At 37.1% G+C, this 22750-nt stretch overlaps 1 long non-coding RNA gene across 1 annotated transcript in view; it reads left to right on the forward strand.

The window, feature by feature from the left end:
- The window catches only part of LOC127551415 (uncharacterized), a 75315-nt gene that overhangs the window by 25943 nt on the left and 26622 nt on the right, over positions 1-22750 (forward strand). The window contains exon 3 of the long non-coding RNA XR_007951081.1: positions 411-484. This is a non-coding gene — a long non-coding RNA (uncharacterized LOC127551415). The remainder of the gene's footprint in view (positions 1-410; positions 485-22750) is intronic.

A 22750-nucleotide genomic window follows, 5' to 3' on the forward strand; every position in this document is an offset into this window, starting at 1 on the left:
TATACAAAGATAGACCAAAAAAGATATTAAAAAAATAAATAAAATACTTAATTCCTGCTTCCAAGGACCTTATAGTCTAAATGGACGAACAAGTCTTAAGCATGTGGAACAATTAAGAAGTAATCATTCAAACAATACATAATTAAGTGCTAGCATGAGAATTCCAGGAATTAAAAAAAAGAGAAAAGAGGAATATGGGCTGGTCAGAGCAAATAGGGCTCTGAAAGACTGAAGGAATTGAGAAGAGAGGAAGAGGAAGAGGCAAAGGGTACAGTGTCACAGCCAAATAACTTTTATATAATGTCTTATTGTTTGGACTTTATAGATGTTTATAACGTATCTTATAGGCAAAGGACGCTTGCAACTTGGGTCAGTAGGTTCTGAAGGCATTATTCTTTCTCATTTCACAGAAAGGGAAATCGAAGTTCAAACTCAGTCTGTGATGACACCACTAGAAAGTACAGGAAGCTGCAATGGAATCCAGGTACCCTATGACTCCAGCTCTAGAGCCCTTGTCATGTTACCATCATAAGAGAAGTTCAATTTCTGTAATATTGAAGGTATGAAGTATAAAGAAAAAGGTAGAGTGTTGAGACTAGGGAGAAAGTTTTTTTTTTCCTTGTGTTTTTTTATTTTTCCCTCCAGAAAAAGAAAATTTGAAAAAAATTGAATTTAGGTATATTATTTCTTAAAAGTATTCTTTGTAATTTTAGCATTATTTTACCAGCTTAGAAATGCATATAAGAACATATATAATTTCATTTATTTATGAATGGAATGTGGAATGTGGAACTTATTAATATAAATTTAATATGTAAATTGATATGAAATAACAAGGAAATGTAAATATAAAATAATGATGTATATAAAGTAATAATACATTAATAATATAAACTAATATAATAAAAAAGTATTATTTTTATAACTTTAAAAAATTTCCACAGTGTTTTAGATAACAACTTATACCCTGAAGTCTCTAAGAACATAGCCTCTGTACTCTAGCTATTTTTCCTACGATCTTTGTGGCTATTTTGGGTAATAACTATGTAAATCATGGGCTGAACCCTCATTCAGTACAAAGCTCTCTATTATGGCAGCATACAAGAATCAAACAGCACTTTGTTGATATTCAACAATATCAAAAAGCTCTTAAGATATAAAACAGTACAAATAACAAGAGGGAATCAAGTAGTGAAATCTATTTCCATATTGAAATAGGTGTTATATTCTACACCTCCAGGTGGTGGATGGGATAGAAATCCACCAAGAGAACTTACAAGCTCACCATTTCCTCTCACATGTTCTCAGTGGACCTCTCCTAGCCATCACTGGGAACAAGCTAGAATCTGATGAAATCTCTTGGCTTGACATAACTGCCATCAGTTCCATGGGAACCCTTGGCAGTACTGATGCAGGTGTTCTCTCTTTTGCCCCTCACTTAGACCATAGGCTGGAATTTGCCTCATTGTCTATGTTCATACCTACATGTGTATACTTCCATAAACTTTATTTGCATCCCTAATCACAGTTTTCAGGAATACTCTAGAACTCTCTTTTTTCTTTGAAACTCAGCAACTTTTTTCTTCTTTTTCTAAATTCCTGTCCTATGATACAATCCCCAAATTCCCAGAGAATCTGACTTCTTGGAGATTTTTCTAATGAACAAACAAGCAATAGCTTTGCCTCATCATTGTGGCTGAAGCTGAGTTGGAGAGTTCCCATTTAAAACAAGCACATTTAAAACAAATACATGATTTTAGCTGAGTAACAACATTGTTCTGGCTGGTTCCAATCTATCACTAGATTTATCTCCCATTAGTCTGCCTCAAGAACGGAAGAACTGGATATTCTAAACCAAATTGCACCAGTGGGCAAGTGGATAGAGCACCTGCTCTGAAGTCAGGAGGACCTGAGTTCAAATCTGGTCTCAGACAATTCATACTTCTTAGCTGTATGACTGGGAGCAAATCACTTCACCAATTACCTCACACATACACAAATGTGCCTATTTGCTACTCTCCACACACATCATGCCATCTCCTACCTATGTTTCTTTGTATAGGCCAGTGGTTCTCAAAGTATGGTCTAGAGAATCCTGGGGATCTCTGAAACCCTTTTAGAGGGTATACAAATTCAAAAATAGTTTTTATTTCCAATATGGTAAATGTCTATAAATATAATCCAGATAAACAAAACCGCTTTGGAGAGATCCTCAATAATTTTTAATAGGATAAAGATATTGAAAACAAAAGTTTGAAAACACTGGTATAGGCTGTCTTCCCTGTACCATTCTATTTATCTTGACCCCTGCTTCTTGGAACCTTTAGATTCCAAGATTCAACTCAAGTGCTACTTCTAACATGAGGTCTTTCGTAATCCCACCAATTGTTGGAACTCTGTCTCCCTTGAAATTACTCTGTATGTATTTTGTGTTCACATATTTATTTGCACATTTTCCCCTCCAGTAGCCTGTAAACTCTCTGAGAGCAAGCTCTGTTTTCATTTTTGGCATTTAGAAGCAAGTAAGTAGAGCAAGTGGATAGAGTGCTAGACCTGGAGTCTGGGAGAACTGGGTTTAAGTCTTTTTTTTTTTTTTTTTTTTTTTAAATTTTCAATAGTATTTTATTTTTTCCAAATACATGTAGATAGTTTCTTTAACATTCATTTTTGTAAGACTTTGTTTTCCAAATTTTTCTCCCTCCTTCCCTTTCCCCAAGACAGCAAAGTAATCTGATATAAGTTAAAATATGTGCAGTTCATTTAAACATATTTCGATATTTATCATGTACAAGAAAATCAGACCCAAGGGGGAAAATATGAGAAAGAAAGAAACAAACCACTATCACAATGAAAAAACAAGTCTGCTTTAATCCATATTCAGTCTCCATAGTTTTCTCTGAATGTAGATGGTATTTTCTATCCCAAGTCTATTGGAATTGCCTTGAATCACCTCATTGATGAAAAGACTCATGTCCATTAGAGTTGATCATCATATAATCTTTTTGCCATGTACTATGTTCTCTTGATTCTACTTACTTCACTTAGCATCAGTTCATATAAGTCTCTCCAGGCTTTTCTGAAATCATCTGCTGATTGTTTCTTATAAAACAATAATATTCCATAGCATTCATATACCACATGAATGTCATTCTTATTCAGCCATTCTCCAACTTCTGGGCATCCACTCAGTTTCCAGGTTCTTGCCACTACAAAAAGGGCTGCCACAAACATTATTGCACACGTGGGTCCCTTTCCCTCTTTTAAGGTTTCTTTGGGATACAGACCCTGTAGAAACACTGCTGGATGAAAGGGTACTCACAGTTTGTAGCCCTTTGGGTATAATTCCAAGTTGCTCTCCAGAATGATTAGATCCGTTCACAATTCCACCAACAATGCATCAGTGTCCCAGTTTTTCCACATCCCAACATTTCTCATTATCTTTTCCTGTCTTCTTAGCCAATCTGGGAAGAATAAAGTGGTTCTGGGTTTAAATCTTGCCTAAGACACTAGCTCTACCACCTAGGACAAATCAGTTGATTTCTCCCTACCTCAGTTTCCTCAACCTTGAAACTGAAATAATCACCACCAGAGTTCTTGTGAGGATCAAATGAAATAAGACTTGTAAAGAGATCAGCATAATGTCTATCTCATCTTAAGTGCTTAATAAATGCTTATTCCTCTCCTATCTTTTTACTCCTATCATTTAACATGATGCTTGGCACCTAACAGGAATAAATGGTGGTTGCACTGAATAGGTAACACAGGTATTAATTAATGCTGTTTTACAGATGAGAAATTGAGGCTTGATTATAGCTAATGTTAGAGGCAGATTTTTAATCCTTGTCTTCCAGACTTCAAGCCTGGAAGTCTCTCCATTGGGCTTATTCAACAATTAATTAGAAATTTGCTAATTGGATTTACTTTTAAATGTTTTAATTTTTAAAAAACGAGAAGAGCTACCAGCTGTTGAACTTTAATGAACCTATTCAAATCAGTAACAATATCCAGCCAATTTTACCCTCCCTGGCCAAGACCCCGTTGGACTGATTACCCCAGAGGGCAATCAGCCATTGGCTCTTTGTTTGGCAACTTTGTAGGCTTTATTAGAGCAAGCCTGGCCTGAGTTCTCTGGGGCCTCTGTCTTGGGACTTGGCATAAAGGCCATTTCTTAGGCTTGTTCAAAGGAGATTGTCTCACTCAAAATCTCACTGTATTTAGAGACTCCCTCTTCCTATTAACCTCAAATTTCCCCTCTTGATGCCTTCCTGGTTGGTGTTCCTTGATCTTTGCCAGATGTCTAGAGTTGGCTTTTTGCTTTTCACAAGTAAGCCAATTTTTCTTCTTCAGCCTAGGGGAGTTCCAGTGGATTCTATTTCAGCCTCCCTTCATACCAGACTCTGTGTCCCTTCTAATTCTGTGTCTATCATGGTATGATCTTTAATCCCTTTCTTTTTCTACTTGTTATGAACAAGATTTGCCATCGATGAACTATTTGGGGCTTCATAACTATCTTTCCAAAAACTGCAAAGAGAAGTCTGCTTACCCAGGGGCATGGCCATTAAGGATCCAAAATGGTATTTATCAATGACGGACTTGACATCAGAAAGACCTGGATTTGATGCAAATTAAAATAATTCTGAGGAATCACTTCACATCTATCACATTGGCTAATATGACAAAAAAAAAAAAAAAGGAAAATTATGGATATTGGAGAGGATGTGGGAAAATTGGGACACTAATGCATTGTTGGTAGAATTGTGAACTGATCCAATCATTCTGGAAAGTAATTTGGAACTATGCCCAAAGGGCGATAAAACTGTACATACCCTTTGATCCAGTAATACCATTGCTAAGTCTATGTCCCAGAGACATAAAAAAGATCAGGGGGAGGGGGAAAAAAACCTATTTGTACAACTTTTGGTGATGATTTAGAATTGAAAATCAAAGAGATATCCCTCAAAGTATAGGGAAAGACTAAATAAGCTGTGATATATGATTGTAATGGAATATTATTATGCTATAAGAAATGACAAGTCAGATGATTTCAGAAAAACCTGGAAAAATTATATGAACTGATACAAAGTGAAGTGAACTGAACTAGGAGAATGTTATACAAACTAACAGTAATATTGTTTAGTGAAAAGTTATAAATGACTTAGCTATTCTCAACAATACAGTGATCCAAGAAAATCCCAAAGGACAAATGAGAAAGAATTAATATTGTTTGAATACAGACTGAGTCATGCTATTTTTTTATGTTCTTTCTTACTTTTTTTTTTGTTTTGAGTCTTCTTGTACAAAATGGAAATATTTTACATGATTGCACATGCATAATCTATATCTGTTTACTCTCAATGAGGGGAAAAGAGGAATGAGGGAAAACAAGCATTTGGAATTCAAAACTTTTTTAAAAATGTTAAAAAATTATTTTACATATGTTGGATTACTTGCCATCTAGGGGAGGGGATGGGAGGAAGAGAGGGAGAAAAAATTGGGAACATAAGGTTTTGCAAGGGTGAATGTTGAAAACTATGCATATGTTTGTTTTTTTTTTATTGTAGCTTTTTATTTTCAAAATATATATATGGATAATTTTTGACATTCACTCCTACAAAACCCTGTGCTCTAATTTTTTCCCTCCTTTCCCCCTACATCCTCCCCCACTTGGCAAGTGAACCAATATATCTTAAACATGTATGCATATGTGATAGGGGAATTAAAATATATATATATATATATATATATATGTATATATATAAACAACCTTGGATTTGAGTCCCCACTCTACTGTTTATCAATTATGTTGCCATTGATGAGTCACAATTTCTCATCAATTGTATTCAACAAACATTTGAGAGCCTTCTTTGTGGACTATGCCAGTGGTGGAAATAAAAAATTAACACTATTCTTATCTTCGAAGAGCTTATATTCTATAGATCTCCTCTGTTTTCTTATTTGTAAATAGAATGATACTACTCAAAATAATAAGAAATCTGTTTAAAGTGTTATTATAAAAAAAGAAATTGATCAAGGAGTTCCCTGATCAATTTAATGAGCTCTCTAATCAACTTAGTGAGCTTATACAGTTGTGAGCCATCTCCACATGAACAGCATAGGTATGCCATTCATGCCCTGTTGAGACAAGGGACAACTCCTAATTGAATTTCAGGAGTTGGGGTTTTTCCCAAGGTGATTGGTGAGGAGTCTGGGAAAGATAGATTCTTTTAAGGCAGCTGGTGAGACAGTGGGAGAGCACTGGTTCTGAAGGCAAGGTGACCTGAGTTAAAATTCAATATCAGATATTTATTAGCTATTAGCCTAGAACATAGTGGGTGTTTAATAAATACTTGTTCCCTTTTCTCTTCCCCCTTACAACCATGAATTGAAAAGTTTTGTGGTCTGTCCTTTTAGCTAGAGAAAAGCAATTTTCTAGGCAGAAAAGGGAGATATAAAGTTGGCAGTGCCAACTTTAGGTATTGTCTCAAAAGTAATCTGACATTCAAGAGAGAAGAGTATTTCTTAAATAAAGAAAGAATAACATCAACATGATACTGTAGAACCAATAAGAAATAAAGCTATATTATGGGCAGGAGTAAGAGATAAGGTCTTTGCCATCCCCTAAAGTTACAGTGAATGATTAGGACAGGGCTGCCCAGTGACCCTTTAATTATATTTCCACTTATAAATAAATCCAAGTCCATTTATTCATTTGCTTCAAAGGGCATTTGCCTCCCAAGAATAGACTAAACAATCGAGGGCACTAATAGTCTGAAAAGAATTATATAGGATCCTGTAGAAGAGCTAAAAATTCTCTGGAATGTCAGAGTATTGCCCTGATGGACACTCCAAGTTCAGATTTTTTTGAAGGGAAGTGCTATGAGTATCTTATGTCTTTTCTATATCTGTTTATGGGCTCTTGTGAATCCTTTCTTTGTGATAAAAATAAAGACTATCCTCTATATGATACCCATTTGTTACCTTGAATACTTATATAGAATCTTTGTACCCACATTTGTAGAAACTTAGATATAAGCAATGATTAAATATCCCAGAGTAAAATCTGGGTGGGGATAAAAGGCCCCAGCAAAGATCCTCTTAAGTCAGAATCTAAAAGCTGATCAACCCAGCCCATGTTCACTCAGAGTTGGGGGAAGAAGGAGGAGAGGAGAATTTAGGAGCTAGGTCTTAGATTATGATTGTGAGCAAAGAGATTTGTAAAGCATTAAACACTTCATAAATGTGAATTATTATTATTGTCAACAAGTTGAATGCCTCCTGGATGAAGGCAAGCCTGGGAGTACAAAATAGACAGCATAGTCCTTGCCCTTGAAGGACTCATAATCAGGTGGAAGAGAAAGGACATTCATTCATTCATTATTTATACTTTATTGATATTCTTTTCATTTATTTTTTACATTACTGTTATTTTCCACGTACTCCCCCCATCTCCCTTGAAACAAATCAATATAGTAAAGCAAAACAAATCAACTCAATGGCCATGTTTTATTATTCACCTCTAGTCTACCACTTTCAGTTAAGAGGTTGAAAGCATGCTTATTCATTCGTTTTCTGGGATTGTGTTTGGTTGTTGCATGGCTTAGAAGTCAGTGATGTTTTCCTTTACGTGATTGTGGTCATTGTGTAAATTATTCTCAAGAGACATAAAGATATAAATTAATACAAGAGAGCATAAGCTAAGTACAAATGAGTAGGAGAAACAATAGCAGATCAGAAAAGGATGCTGTATCATTGAACATTTTCTAGAGGATAATGGACTTAAGATGGTCTTAGAAGAATTTTAGGGAACAAAGAGAAAGGAAAGTACATTGAGGTGGAGGAAACAAGCTAAATATAGGGAGATGGAAATGCTCAGGATGAATTTAGGGCACAAGGATTTGGGGTTTCACTTTGGCTGGGGCAGATTACCTATTGGTCATGGGAGAAAAGATTGAGAGTTAATAAAAGGTCGTTTCTCCACACAAAAAAATGCCCTTGCCCCTACTTCTTTAACCTGCTTGATCCTGCTAGATTATTGAGAAACTTGCTTCTGAGACCTTATGTAAAATTTCTTTTTCTTTCATTTCCCTACGGTTCCTATTGCCCTGAAGGGAAAAAAATCAAAGCAAGATTCGGGCCCCTTTAAGTTATGGCTTCAACTTGGATGTACTCAAAGGACTCCTTCCCCCTGAGGCTTTTTTCCTTCCTTTTATTTGCATAAAATTTGCATGACAATCAATCTGGCTCTGCTTAACTTTGAGAGCACTTGAATCGGCCTTCCCGGGTTAGTATAGCTGAGCTGAGTTTCCCTTCACCAAAGAACCCTTTTCTGAGTTAAGAAAGTACACTTGTGCTTCCAAGGCAACAGGATGAGAAAACATGGCTCTTGCCAAACTGAAGGAAGCTCATAGTAATGGCCCAGGACTGCAGGGTGTCCGGGAATAAGAAGAAGGAAAGAGAGATGGCAAGAGGTTAAGGAATGGACAAAAAGTCAAGCTAGTTTGACACTTGACAATCACTAACTACTCCCTGGGGCTAAAGGATGTAGAGTGCACAGAGTCTAGATTTGGAGTTAAGATTGGGCTTGAATTTCTGTCTCTGCCACTTACAACCTGTGTATCCTCGGACAAAATATTTCCCTCCCTTTGGTCTTCCTCATGTATCACATTTAGGGACTGGACTGGATAGACTCAAATCCTTTTTATAGATTTTATAGATTTTAAGATTACAGAGTTCTAACTATGATCTTGTGACCATGAAAAGAGCATTGGGTCTGGAGTTAAGAAATCCGGAGTTCAAATGTGGCCTTAGACACTTAGACTTACTTAGCAAGTCACTTAACCTGTGTTTGCCTCAGTTTTCTTAATTATAAAATAGGGAATATGAAATATAATATTTCAATTTTTCAATTTCAAATATTATATTTCGTAAAGCTCTTGGCATATAATACTACCCGATAAATTCTTGTTTCCTTCCTTCCTGTATAAATGCTAGCTATTATTATTTATTGGCAGCGAGGTGACTCAGTGAATAGAGTGCTAGCCCTGGAGTCAGGAGTGCCTGAATTCAAATCAGATACTTTACTAACTAGCTGTGTGATCATGGCTAAGTCTCTTAACTCTTTGCCTCAGTTTCCTTATGTGTAAAATGAGCTGAAGAAGAAAAAGGCTAACCACTCCAATATCTTTGCCAAGAAAACCCCAAATGGAATCACAAAGAGTTGGACACAACTGAAATGATTGAACAATTATTATTAATATTCCCTTCCTGGGTGAGATTTCAATACTCAGTAGTTCTTTGGTAAATGTTTAATAATCATCTCCTCCCCCTCCCCCCCAAAAAGGGACATAATACATACTTTTATTTTTTTTTAATTATAGCTTTTTATTTACAAGATATACCCATGGGTAATTTTTCAGCATTGACAATTGCCAAATCTTTTGTTGCAATTTTCTCCCTCCTTCCCCCTACCCCCTCCCCCAGATGGCAGATTGACCAACACATGTTATATATGTTAAAGTATATGTTAAATACAATATATGTATACATGTCCATACAGCTATTTTGCTGTACAAAAAAGAATCAAACTTTGAAATAGTGATAATACACACTTTTAAGTTCAATATGCGTTATTGGCATTTTCTTCATTACTTTCTTAAATCTAGACTAGTTATACAGTTAATCAAACCCAAATTTATTTTATTTGTTGATTTCCATGGTGTAAATGCTCACAAAGAAAATTTAACAATCCACTCTTTGAGTTGGTTCCAGCTGGATCCTGTGTACTTTCTTGGTCCCTATTTTTCACTTTAGAGTCAAAATTAGTTTGAACTATTTAGGAATTTATTTATTTGAGTAATTATTTTCTGGCCTTTATAGAGTTTCCACAGAATACTTTCATTCTGTCCATACTGGAGAGGGAAAGTTGAGGCTGGAACTCTTTTATTATTATTATTATTATTATTATTATTATTTTTTTTATTTACAAGTTATATGCATGGGTAATTTTACAGCATTGACAATTGCCAAACCTTTTGTTCCAATTTTTCCCCTTCTTCCCCCCACCCTCTGCCCCCAATGGCAGGTTGACCAATACATGTTAAGTATGTTAAAGTATAAATTAAATACAATATAAGAATATGAATAGTTATTTTGCTGTATGAAAAGAATTGGACTTTGAAATAGTGTACAATTAACCTGTGAAGGAAATCAAAAATATAGGTGAACAAAAAGAGAGGGATTGGGAATTCTATGTAATGGTTCATAGTCATCTCCCAGAGTTCTTTCGCTGGGTGTAGCTGGTTCAATTCATTCCTGCTCTGTTGAAACTGATTTGGTTCTTCTCATTGTTGAAGAGGGCCACATCCATCAGAATTGATCATCATATAGTCTTGTTGTTGCCATGTAAAATGACCTCCTGGCCCTGCTAATTTCACTCAGCATCAGTTCATGTAAGTCTCTCCAGCCTTTCAGAAATCATCCTGCTGGTCATTTCTTACAGAACAATAATATTCCATAACATTCATATACCACAATTTACTCAACCATTCTCCAATTGATGGGCATCCATTCAATTTCCAGTTTCTGGCCACTACAAACACGGCTGCCACAAACATTTTGGCACATACAGGTCCCTTTCCCTTCTTTAGTATCTCTTTGGGGTATAAGCCCAGTAGTAACACTGCTGGATCAAAGGGTATGCACAGTTTGATAACTTTTTGAGCATAGTTCCAAATTGCTCTCCAGAATGGCTGGATGTGTTCACAGTTCCACCAACAATGTATCAGTGTCCCAGTTTTCCCACATCCCCTCCAACATTCCCCATTATCTTTCCCTGTCATTCTAGCCATTCTGACAGGTGTGTAGTGATATCTCAGAGTTGTCTTAATTTGCATTTCTCTGATTAATAATGACTTGGAGCTTCTTTTCATATGGCTAGAAATAGTTTCAATTTCTTCTGAGAATTGTCTGTTCATATCCTTTGACCATTTATCAATTGGAGAATGGCTTGATTTCTTATAAATTCGAGTCAATTCTCTACATATTTTGGAAATGAGGCCTTTATCAGAACCTTTGACTGTAAAAATATTTTCCCAGTTTATTGCTTCCCTTCTAATCTCGTCTGCATTAGTTTTGTTTGTACAAAAACTTTTCAATTTGATATAATCAAAATTTTCTATTTTGTGATCAGTAATGATCTCTAGTTCTTTGGTCATAAATTCCTTCCTCTTCCACAGGTCTGAGAAGTAAACTATCCTGTTTTCCTCTAATTTATTCATAATCTCATTCTTTATGCCTAGGTCATGAACCCATTTTGACTTTATCTTGGTGTACGGTGTTAAGTGTGGGTCAATGCCTAGTTTCTGCCATACTAATTTCCAATTTTCCCAGCAATTTTTGTTCTTATCCCAAAAACTGGGGTCTTTGGGTTTGTCAAACACTAGATTATTAAAGTTATTGGCTGTTTTGTCCTTTGAACCTAACCTATTCCATTGATCAACTAGTCTATTTCTTAGCCAATACCAAATGATTTTGGTGACTGCTGCTTTAAAATATAATTTTAAATCTGGTACAGCTAGGCCACCTTCACTTGATTTTTTTTTTTCATTAATTCCCTTGAAATTCTTGACCTTTTGTTTTTCCATATGAACTTTGTTGTTATTTTTTCTAGGTCATTAAAATAGTTTTTTGGGAGTCTGATTGGTATAGCGCTAAATAAATAGATTAATTTAGGCAGTGTTGTCATCTTTATTATATTTGCTCGCCCAATCCAAGAGCATTTAATATTTTTCCAGTTGGTTAGATCAGACTTAATTTGTGTGGAAAATGTTTTGTAGTTTTGCTCATAAAATTTCTGATTTTCCCTTGGCAGATAGATTCCTAAATATTTTATATTATCAATAGTTAGTTTAAATGGAATTTCTCTTTGTAACTCTGTTAGTTAGATTTTGTTAGTGATATATAAAAATGCTGTTGACTTATGTAGGTTTATTTTGTATCCTGCAACTTTGCTAAAGAGGTTGGAACTCTTTAACTCATTGTTTTTTTTTCTACTTGTAGATTCTGACCTTAAGAGAGATTTAACTCTCCTGGGTCTTGAGTCTTCAGCACTGTTTGTATAAAGGATGACTAGTAGGAAACTAGGAAGGTTTATTGTAGTCTAGTAGATTAGAAAGGAAGTGAACCAGCATTGTGTAGATGTGTGGGACAAAACCACAGGCTCAAATAAATCAAGGATATTTCTCAAGGCAAAAGCAGAAAGAAGTTTTATTATGATCTCTCCAGAATGGGTGTCTCCCTCCCAACAAACAGTCAGCCAAGGAGAGACAGGGCACAGTTAGCAGACCAGAATTATAAAGGGATCTAGGTTAACACATTCCCTATAGGCCAGACCTTAGCCCTGACCTTAGTCAGGACAAATGATCTTACAGTCTAAGTCATAAATGAGGAAAAAACTTCTAACCCAACCACATTTTTAGGATTAGTAAATTACGTTATACGGGAGTTTTTAATTTCAAGGTGATCCTAACTTAGTCTCACAAAGAAAAGGGCTATATGATCCCATTCTTTTCTTTTTTTTTTTAATGAGTAATTGAATGTTTTATTTTATTTTTTTATTATAGCTTTTTATATACAAAACATATGCATGGGTAATTTTTCAACACTGACCCTTGCAAAGACTTCTGTTTCAAATTTTCCCCTCCTTCCCTTCACCCCCTCCCCTAGATGGCAGGTAGTTCCCAAACATGTTAAAACATGTTAAAGTATATGTTAAATACAATATATATGTACATATTTATACAGTTATCTTGCTGTACAAGAAAGATCGGATTTAGAAAGAAGGTAAAAATAACCTGAGAAGAAAAAACAAAAATATAAGCAAACAATAACAGAAAGAGTGGAAATGCTATGTTGTGGTCCATATTCATTTCCCAGTGTTCTTTCTCTGGGTATAGCTGGTTCTGTTCATTACAGATCAATTGGAACTGATTTGGATATGATCCCATTCTTTATCTCTAGAAAAAGAGACTTGGGCCTGGGACTTAGCAAACTTTCCACCTTCACTCAATTCTTAGAACACTGTCTCTGTCTTGTGAGATAGCTTTCACAGTTCACTTCATCCATAGAGGAAAAGAATATTGCCACAAAAATCAAAGTTCTTGGAAACGAGTCCCAGCCTTGTTACTTAATTAGTTCTGTTACAATGGACCCGGTAACTTACTTTTTTTTCTCAATTTCCTCACCTGTACATAACACTGAGTGGGAGACTCCCATATAAAAAATACATGGCAATGGGTATTTTCCTTTAAGTGGTTATCTCATAAATAAATTAGATGAGGTGGGTGGAAGGCAGGAGCAGGACTGGATGCTGGAGCATAATCTCTCCAAGCAAATCAAGGCAGGAATTTAAGGGGTATTTTCCCTTGAAGAACAAAGGAATAATAGTCAAGATTTCCTCCTTTCCAAGGCTTTGCTTAATTTTGCCTCAAGAGCCTTTCTCCCCTCTAGGGAAATACACATACAAGTATGTATACATACACATATATAAATAAAATATACGTACACACATATGTGCATAATATTCAGAATATATATGTACACATACATATATAGATAGAAGATAAAACCTACAGAGAGTAATATTACAATATTATTATTATTATTTTCTCTTTGCATGTGGGCTCTTGTTTATGGAAACTTGCTCCAAAGGAGGGAAGATTTCAATATGGCTACAATACAGTTGGGACTCCAAATGGAGTCATTGTCTGCTATTCCTTTCCCCTTGTGTTTAGCTTTATTGAAACCTTATTGTACCTTAAGTCCTTCTCTCAAGATCCATCCTCTCCTCAAACCTTTACCTCAGCTAGTATTAACCAAACCAGACAAGGATTTAGCAGTCACTAAGGTGTTTTTTGTTTTGTTTTGGTCTTCATAAAGGAAGGAATAAAGTGGTAGGTGAAGAAAGTGGGGGAAGGGGAAAATTGTTCCCTTGGGTAAGAAAATGGTAGCTAACTGCTTACTTCCAAAGCAGAATCAATTTCTCCAACTAAATCCAGTCTTCTCCCAAAGGGAGAACAGTGTCCACCAATTTAACAGAGATATCAGCTTTGAGTTAATCCCTCTTTAACAGGCAGCTGAAAAGAAATGCAAAGTTCCATCCTGCTGCTATAGTCTAACCATGTATGCCCCATCAGTTCTTGCAGGCTAAGCAGGAAGGCTGCTTTTAGTTCTTGGTCTGCAATTGAAACTTGTTGAATCATGGAGGAAGGAATAGGAAAGCTGAGACTGATAGATTAGATACTGGAGCTTGCAAATGGCTGCTTGTCCTGGTTTCCAATTTCTCTTTCCCAGAAGCCTCTAAAAACTGTTCCAGAAATTCAGATTATAAACATATCACCCACTGGGGAACTCTAGCAGAAAGTTGGGTCTCCCTTTTGGTGAACTCTAGCAGAAAGTTGGGTCTTCCTTTTCTATTACAATGCTATTCAGGTTTCAAGGAGCTGATGAAATCAGAGCAATGAATAAAATGGTTTAAAGTGGATTAACAGAACAGACTTTATTTCTCCCAACACCACAGTTGGGCTGACTTGCTTCCGAATTATCTCTGAGAGGATAGGACAGAAAGGGAATCTTGGACCACATTTTACCAGAATCTGTTCTGTTTTACTCATGTTTAGTTCTGACAGTTGGAACTATTAGGAGCTTTGGAAAAGCTTAGGTATACATCTAAGGATGTGATTCATAGGACTCGGATTACCACCAACATCAGCGATTTAATCTCTCTTAGTGACTGGGATATTTCTGTAATGGTGCCATTGTTCCTCTTTGTCCCCAAGCCTCCCATTTTCTTGAGGAACAATTTATGTTCTACACAGAAGCCTGCCTATCTCTCATATTTTGTTCATTTTTTCTGATGTTTCTCTAAAACTATCATTTGACATTTTGTTCTTTATTAACTGCTGGACCCTTAGAAATTTCCAAGAAATATAAACATGCTGTTGCTTTTTGTTCTTCCCCAATATTCATCTCTCTTTATCACAGTAGAGACCACTGTAACCAAGGACCATGGGCTCAGAAGACCTTTTCCTTTAAGCCTTCGCTGTCTGAATCCCTCTAATATGGGGGTGGAGGTGGGAGATAGTGTCAGTGTCTTGATGTTGCTCCATGTAGAGAAGCTATTTATTAAACACTTATTATGTGCCAGGCACTCTACAAAGTATGGAGGATTACAAATATAAGCAAGCCCAGCAGGCCCTTCTCTCAGGGATGTTACATTTAACAGGGAAACACAGCACATTATGGCAAGGAGAGCTAGAAAAGAGTAAGGAAGGGTATAAATGGATGAGAAGTGATATGAAAACCTTACCCAGGTTCACTTATCAGACCTCAGATCAAGGTTTTGATAGGAGGGGTATGAGGAAGATGGTAGATTATAGATAGTATGGTACGCTTCTTCCTGTGCCTTCTGTAGTTGCAGGAGTCACATGAAGAAACCTTTTATTTCTCCAGTAGACTTTTGACTCACGAACTACTTTTTCTAGAAGATCAACTTTTAACTCTTGAATTTGGGAGTATTCTAGAGTAAGGGTTCTTATTGCTGGTAAAATTGATAGACTTTCTCTCAAAATGTTTTTTTTCCATAAAATAAAATTTATACGATTATGAAGGAAACAAATTATTTTGAAATAATTATTATAATGTTTAAAAAAAAAAAACCCATGGATCGGGGCAGCTAGGTGGTGCAGTGGATAGAGCACCAGTCCTGAAGTCAGGAGAACCTGAATTCAAATCTGGTCTTAGACACTTAATACTTCCTAGCTGTGTGACCCTAGGCAAGTCACTTAACTCCAATTGTCTCAGCCCCTTCCCCCTAAAAAAATCATAGATCCCAGGATAAAAGAACCTTTGCTCTAGAGAGCAAAGAAAAGAACAGATTATAAAATCAGTCTATTTGGGAAATTTGCATTTTCACTTTCTCCACAAGATATTGAGACTCAAACAGAAAGTACATGAATTCCCCTCCTTGGCCATGTGGTCCAGAGATGATATGTTTTTGCCATGTGCTTTTATAAATATAGATTTTTATTGACATCTTTTGTTTTCACATTGCCCAGATTACCCCCTGTATCTCCTCTCGCTTTGTGCTTTTGTAGGAACTCTTGATACATTTTTACTGTTAACTCTTCCAACCTCCTTTCTTTTTCTTCTCTCTTCCCCCCAATTTCCTACTGTTTCTTTGATTCTGAAAGATGAGTATCAGAAATTCTCTTTTACAATAGATTAGGAAAGAAAGCTATAGTTAAACTTGGAACTTCCAATTATTTCTGCCCCAGAGTAGAATTAAAGATTTCTGGGGAACACTTTCCTCTCCCTGAAGTTAAGTCATTCTATTGGGCTTTGGTCTCTCTTCTGAACAGAGAAAAGGTAAAAAGATTTCATAGTGTCCACCACAGTCTTTTGGGTCCCATTGGATTTTCCGCATTCTCTCCTCCCTTCCTTTTTCTACGCCCTTGCCCTAATTTTTTACGTCTCTTCTGGTCCTGGAGCAAACAAACTGTCTCAGAGTTCTTTGTCCCAATTCACACATGGGTGGGGCTTTCATTCGTGTAGTTTACAGGGTTTCTGTCTCCTCCAGACTCTAGGCTTTAAGTGCTAATTTCCCCCCTGGCATATTGTATGTTCTCACACTCATCTCTAACTTGTACTAGGATGGAATTCCAGTCCTCTAAGATGCTTTAGTGACCCAGCCTTTTCTGGTTGTCTCCAAATTTTGACTGATGCTGTACGTGCTGGGTAGACATATCTCAGGCAGTGTTCTGTGCAGAGACAGCTGAATGAGGCTGATAAGCTGATAATCAGGTGGAAGTCAGTGCATGTTACCTCTCATGGAATAATAACTCTTTCCTATTCTAACTTTGTTGAATTATGGAATCTCTTTTCATTCCTTGTTTGTTCTTCTTGCCTCTTGCCCTTTTTACTTCTGATCTTAATATTCTACAGACATTCTAATGATAATTATAGCAGCTTACATGTATGTAGGGATATTTAGATGGCCTAGTGGATAGTCCTGCACTGGAAGTCAGTAAGATCTGAAGGTAAATCCTTACTTGGATCTTTGTTAGATATGTTTTTCTCCATCTATAAAATGAGATTAGAATAGTACCTATTGTTGTATGGATTATTGTTGGATGGATCAAATAGAAATAATATACATAAAACACTTTGTTAACCTTATACATACTATTATCAACCTTGTAATATAAATATTAGCTATTATGATTAAGTGGTACTTTATAACATAGAGAATCAAAGATAATGAATATAGAGTTCTTTAAAAACATTAAAGTATGAATTAAATCACATTACATAACAAGGCAGCTAAATGGTAAAAGCTGAGAGTCAAAGACCCAACTTTCTATCTGGCCTCAGATACTTTCTAGCAGTGGGATCTTGGGCAAATTATTTGACCTTATTTGACTCAATTTCCTCTTTGGTAAAAAATGGAGATGACAATATCTATTTCCTAGAGTTGTTGTGCAAATCATTGAGATAATATTTATAAAGTGCTTAGTTTTACAGAACCTGGCACATAGTAGGAACTTAATAAATACTTGTTCCCTTCTCTTTCCACTGTATAATGTGTCATTATTTTACAAAGTGCTGTCTTCACAATAGCCCTGTTGTCTCTAGTTAATACAAGTTTTATTGCCCTCACTTTATAGAAGGTAATACAGAGGGAAACTGAGGCTCAGAGAATTTAAGTGACCTGTCCTTAATCCCACAGCTAGCAAATGATGGAGCCATCTGAAGCCCAGATATTTTATGTCCCATTAAATGAAGTTAAATGTCTTAGCCACAGTTACACATATTATAAGTGGCAGGTAAGGCTCTTTCCGTTCCAAGTCTAATACTCTTTTCACTCTAAATTAGAGGAAGTGATCCTCAAAAGAAATGGATTTTGTAACTCCTCAGTATCTGATCAGGCAAGTCAGTGATGTGAGGGAGCTAAGAGTCAATGCTTTTTGGACGTAGATCTTGCAGAAGGCAGAGAAATAGAATGAGCTGTCCAAAGCCCAAAATATTACCCAATAGATATCCAAGCATCCCTGGGTACTCAGCCTGCTAGGGGACTCCAGCTCCTCCAGTTAAGTCCATTCTCCTGTTGACCCTGGGCTCATACCTTCCTCAGTCCTCCTTTCTTTTATGTACCTACTTAATACTTTTATTTAGCATTTGACGTTGATTAATCTTGCTGTGGCTTCCCAAAAGCAAAGTCTAAAGCTCTTTTTCCTGAGAAGAAGGAGGCCAGTTTTGTGGCCTAATTCCCTTCTGCTGCTTCCCTGCTGGCACCTTCTCCCAGCTGCTTGAACCCACATCCTTTCATCTCCCTCACTCTCCCTAGCCTCACTAATCAGGTCAAAGTAGGAACTCTTTATCTTTTTTTCTTTTTTTTTTAAACCAAAGTTGGTAGTCAAAATGGTGACAGCTTAGGTGAAAAGTACAACTGTTTGTTTGGAATTGGCCCCTCTCCCCAGTTCTATTCCATTTCATTTGCATGGCTGCAGGGGTTAGCTTAGCTTTCCACTGGGTTGTGTGCTTCTGTTCACAATACCCTGTGGTGCTTAGGAGAGTGCTCTGCAGTGCCCCACAGTGCTCCAAGGTACCCAGAGTACTTTGCTCAGAGCAGACTCAATAAATATCAATATGTGTTGGGTGAATGTTTACCAAAGCAGGCAGGGATCCCTCACTTATTTTCCTCTTCCCCCAGACTGGTGGGTAGGTAAAGAGAGGTAGGCTACATGGGCCAGATGCTGCAGGAACCAGGAACATGGGCCTGGCAGGCCAAATCTGACTTGCAAATTGTATTTAGTTTTTCGCCATGTTAGTATTCACTTACAATTCAGATTAACTTCCTTTCTGCAATTTAAAAAATAGCACCCACTTCTCCTTTTTTTCTTCCCCTTTTCTATTCTTCTCATCCCTTCATCTTATTCTCTAAATGATGGGTAGAAAAGTTCACACTTAAGGAAGCAATAATACTGATCCCTCCTGTTTCAAGGTTGTGACTTTAACATTTACTTAATATTATGGTCCATATTATGTTTTAGAATTATTGGATTTTGGAGCCAGAAAGGACCTTTGAGATCATTTAACCCAACACCATTTCAGTAATAGGGAAAGTGAAATTAAGCCAAGTACAATAGTTGTGACTTGTTCTAGACTGTAAGTCTTTAGTGGGCAAGGAGGGTTTAGTTTAGGTGCTTTGGGATGAAGTATGAACCCTTTCATTAGGGACTTAACCAGACAGTCTGGGTAACTACCTAATAGGAAAGTCATAAAAGGGATTCTCAATCAGGTGGCTCTTCCCAGAGATCCCTTGCAAACCTGAGACTTGGCGATTCTACTTTATACTGGGACCAGCTCAGAGTCATTAGGGTTAAAACCATCATTCACAGAAACTCAAAACTAAAAGGGACCTCAAGAGGCATCTAGTTCAACCCACTCCTAATCAAGAATCTCTGGTACAACATTTCTATCTAGCTTTGGTTTTGAAGGGCTCCAGTGAGGGAGATGAGAGAGCAATTCCAGTTTTGGCAGTTCTGATTGTTCAGAAATTTTCTTCTTCATTTCTAGTCTAAATCTGTCTCTCTGGAACTTCCAATCATTGCCTCTACTTTTGCCCACTGGAACTAGATAAAACTAGTTTGTTTACTCTGTCACAAGCCAGTGTTCAAATGGCTATTCTGCATCCCAAAGTCTATAATTATCCTCAGTTCCTTCAGCCCATCATTACATGATTAGGTGTCTCTGCTACCCTGAAAATCGTGGTCATCTTTCCCTGCCTCAAAGGAGGCACTGAGCCTAGAGTCAGCAAGACCTGTGCAGATCTGACCTGGGACACTCACAAGCTTTGTGACTCTGGCTGAATCTGTTTGCCTGAGTTTCCTTATCTGTAAAATGGAAATATTAAGAGCGCTTACCTCCCAGTGTTATAGCAAGGATAAAAGGAGATAATATTTGTAAAGGGCTTAGCACATAGTAAGCATTATGTAAATGCTAGCTATTATTTTGCTCCCCTGCTTGTTAATGTTTTTCTTGAAGTGTGACACTCAGAACTTTGGATGTGGTCTAACCTGAGAAGAACACAGTAATACTATTACCTCCTCTCTGTGGGGTGTGTGTGTTTGTGTATGTATGTTCTGGTCATGTATCTCAAGAAAGATGAAGATCACATTAATCTTTTTGAGTGCCATGTCTAATCATCGACTCATTTTGGCTTATATTCCACTAAAATCTCCAAACCCTTTTTAGATCTAGCCATGCATTTTTATACTTTCTCCAAAAAATGATTTTTAAAAACCCAAATGTATGTATTTTCAATGAATTTTACCTTATAAGATTTGGTCCAACAGTTTAGCCTGTTAAAATTTTCTGGGATCCTGAATCTGTTATTCATTATGTTTTCTGTTCTTTCTAGATTTATATGTTTTGCAAATTGGATAAGCTTGTTCATTTTATGCTTTTATCCAAGTGTAGCACCCCTCTCTAGGCTCATTCTTCTAATCCCTATACACATTGGAGACTGGATCTCCAGGGGGTGAATGCTATAAATCAATCAATTGATAAACATTTGTCAAGTACCCACCATGTGCCAGGCATTGTGGTAAACACTGGGAAAATAACAAGAAGCATAAGATAGTCTCTGCCCTCAAGGGACTCAAAATCTAGTGGAGGAGACAACAAACAAATAAAGACATAGAAACAAGCTATATAAAGGAAAAATAGAAAATAACAGCAGGAAGGCAGCAAAATGAAAAGGAGTTAGAAAAACTTCTTGTAGAAGATGAGATTTTAGTTGAGACTTAAAGGAAGCCAAGGAAGACAATAGGCCAAGGTGATGAGGAAGAGTATTCCTGGATGATATGGCAGACATCCAGAGAAAATACATAGAACTAAGACATGGAGTGTCTTGTTCATGGAACAATAATTGTTCATGGCTAGTGTTGCTGGATCAAAGAATATGTGGCAGGGTGCAAGAAGACTAGGAAGGAAGGGAGGACTTTAAACTGCAAGCAGAGGATTTTGTATTTGATCCTGAAGGTGATAGGAAGCCACTGAAGTTTATGGAATAGGAGGGTTGACATGGCTGGATGTCAGACTTTAGTGGCTGAATGGAGGATGGATTGCAATTGGGAGAGATGTGACACAGGCCCTCTGAGCAAGCTTTGCCGTAGTCTAGGTACGAGGTTATAAGGGTCTGCACTTTAGTGCACTTTATACTGGCAGTGTCGGAAGAGAGAAGGGAATATTTGAGAAATGTTGCTAAGATAAAATCAACATATTGAATATGGGAAGTGAGAGATGGTATTGATAACCAGGTTTTGAGCCAGAGAGACTGGGAGAATGGCGTTGCCCTCCACATTAATAAGGAAAGTAAGGATGGAGAGAGTTTAGGAAAAGAGATAAGTTAATCTTAGACATATTGAGTTTAAGATGTCTCCTGTACATCCAGTCCAAGGTGTCTTAAAGGCAGTTGGAGACTTGAGCCTTAATTGTTCTTCCTTCTGAAAGAGCATCAAAATGACATCATTGTGTTAGAGTCGAGTTACAGGCTGATCAGACCAGACCAAGATTAGCTCGGAATGCTCTGCCACAGGTCAGACACAAATAGTGCCTGTGAACATTTGCATAGCTCACGTTTCTTCTGAGCTAATTAAATTCTGCTTTTTTCGTAGACTATAGCCCCTTCTCTGAGGAGGACACGCCCTGCTGGGCAACCCTGTGCCAGTGTCTCTTCTATCTCCCAATCAATTCTAAAGTTCTCAAGAGAGACCTTGAGAATGTCCTTGTATCGCTTTTTCTGACCACACTGTGTTTGCCCTGTATGAGTTCTCCCATAAAATAGTCTTTTTGGCAAGAGTATATTTGGCATTCGAATGATGTGGTCAGCCCAGCAGAGTTGTGCTCTTTTTGAATGCTTGGCATTTTATTTCGAGAAAGGACCTTGGTGTCTGGTAACTTATCCTGCCAGGTGATTGTAGTGTTCTCTTCTCTAAATATAATCATTCTCTGGAAGCAGGTTTCTTGGGGAGCTTCTGGAAGCAGCCTTCTTTTCAGTTCAGAGTAATAATTGTCTCAAGGACAGCCAGCTGTTAAAGTCCAAACCTTTATTGCCTCTTCCAAAATAGCCTGGTTAGCTTTCCTTGGTTCCAAGAGTTCTTGTTGCTAGTCCTTTGTCTCTTCCAGCTTTAGCCTCTCTTCTTCCAAATGTCTCCAGCCAGTGAACTTATCCACAGCAGTCAAAGCTTCTTCATTTCCCATATGGGTGGGGTGGTGCTGGCTGATGGAGCATCTGAGTTTTCTTGGTGTTAATTGTTAGGTCAAAATTAGCCCAAGCAGCAGTGATCTGATCCATACTTTGTGACATCTCAGTTTTGGAGACTTCACTGAGCGCACAATCAATTGCAAACAAAAGTTCTACACCAATACTTCCTCCATTTTAGTTTTCACTTGTAGCCTTTTCAAGTTGAAGAATTTACCATCAACATGTGCTATCAGGCAGTTGGAGACTTGAGATTAGAAACTAACAGAAAGAAGGGAGAATTGGTAGATATGAGAATCATCATTATAGACCTGAGAATTAAATTCATGGGAACTGATGAGATCACCAAGTGAAGTAGTGTAGAGGGAGAAGAAAATAAAGCTAGGATAGAACCCTGTGGGACACTTAAAGTTAGAGGTATGGATCTGG

Source organism: Antechinus flavipes, chromosome 2 (assembly GCF_016432865.1).
Source record: "Antechinus flavipes isolate AdamAnt ecotype Samford, QLD, Australia chromosome 2, AdamAnt_v2, whole genome shotgun sequence".
In the NCBI taxonomy this organism is placed as follows: domain Eukaryota; kingdom Metazoa; phylum Chordata; class Mammalia; order Dasyuromorphia; family Dasyuridae; genus Antechinus; species Antechinus flavipes.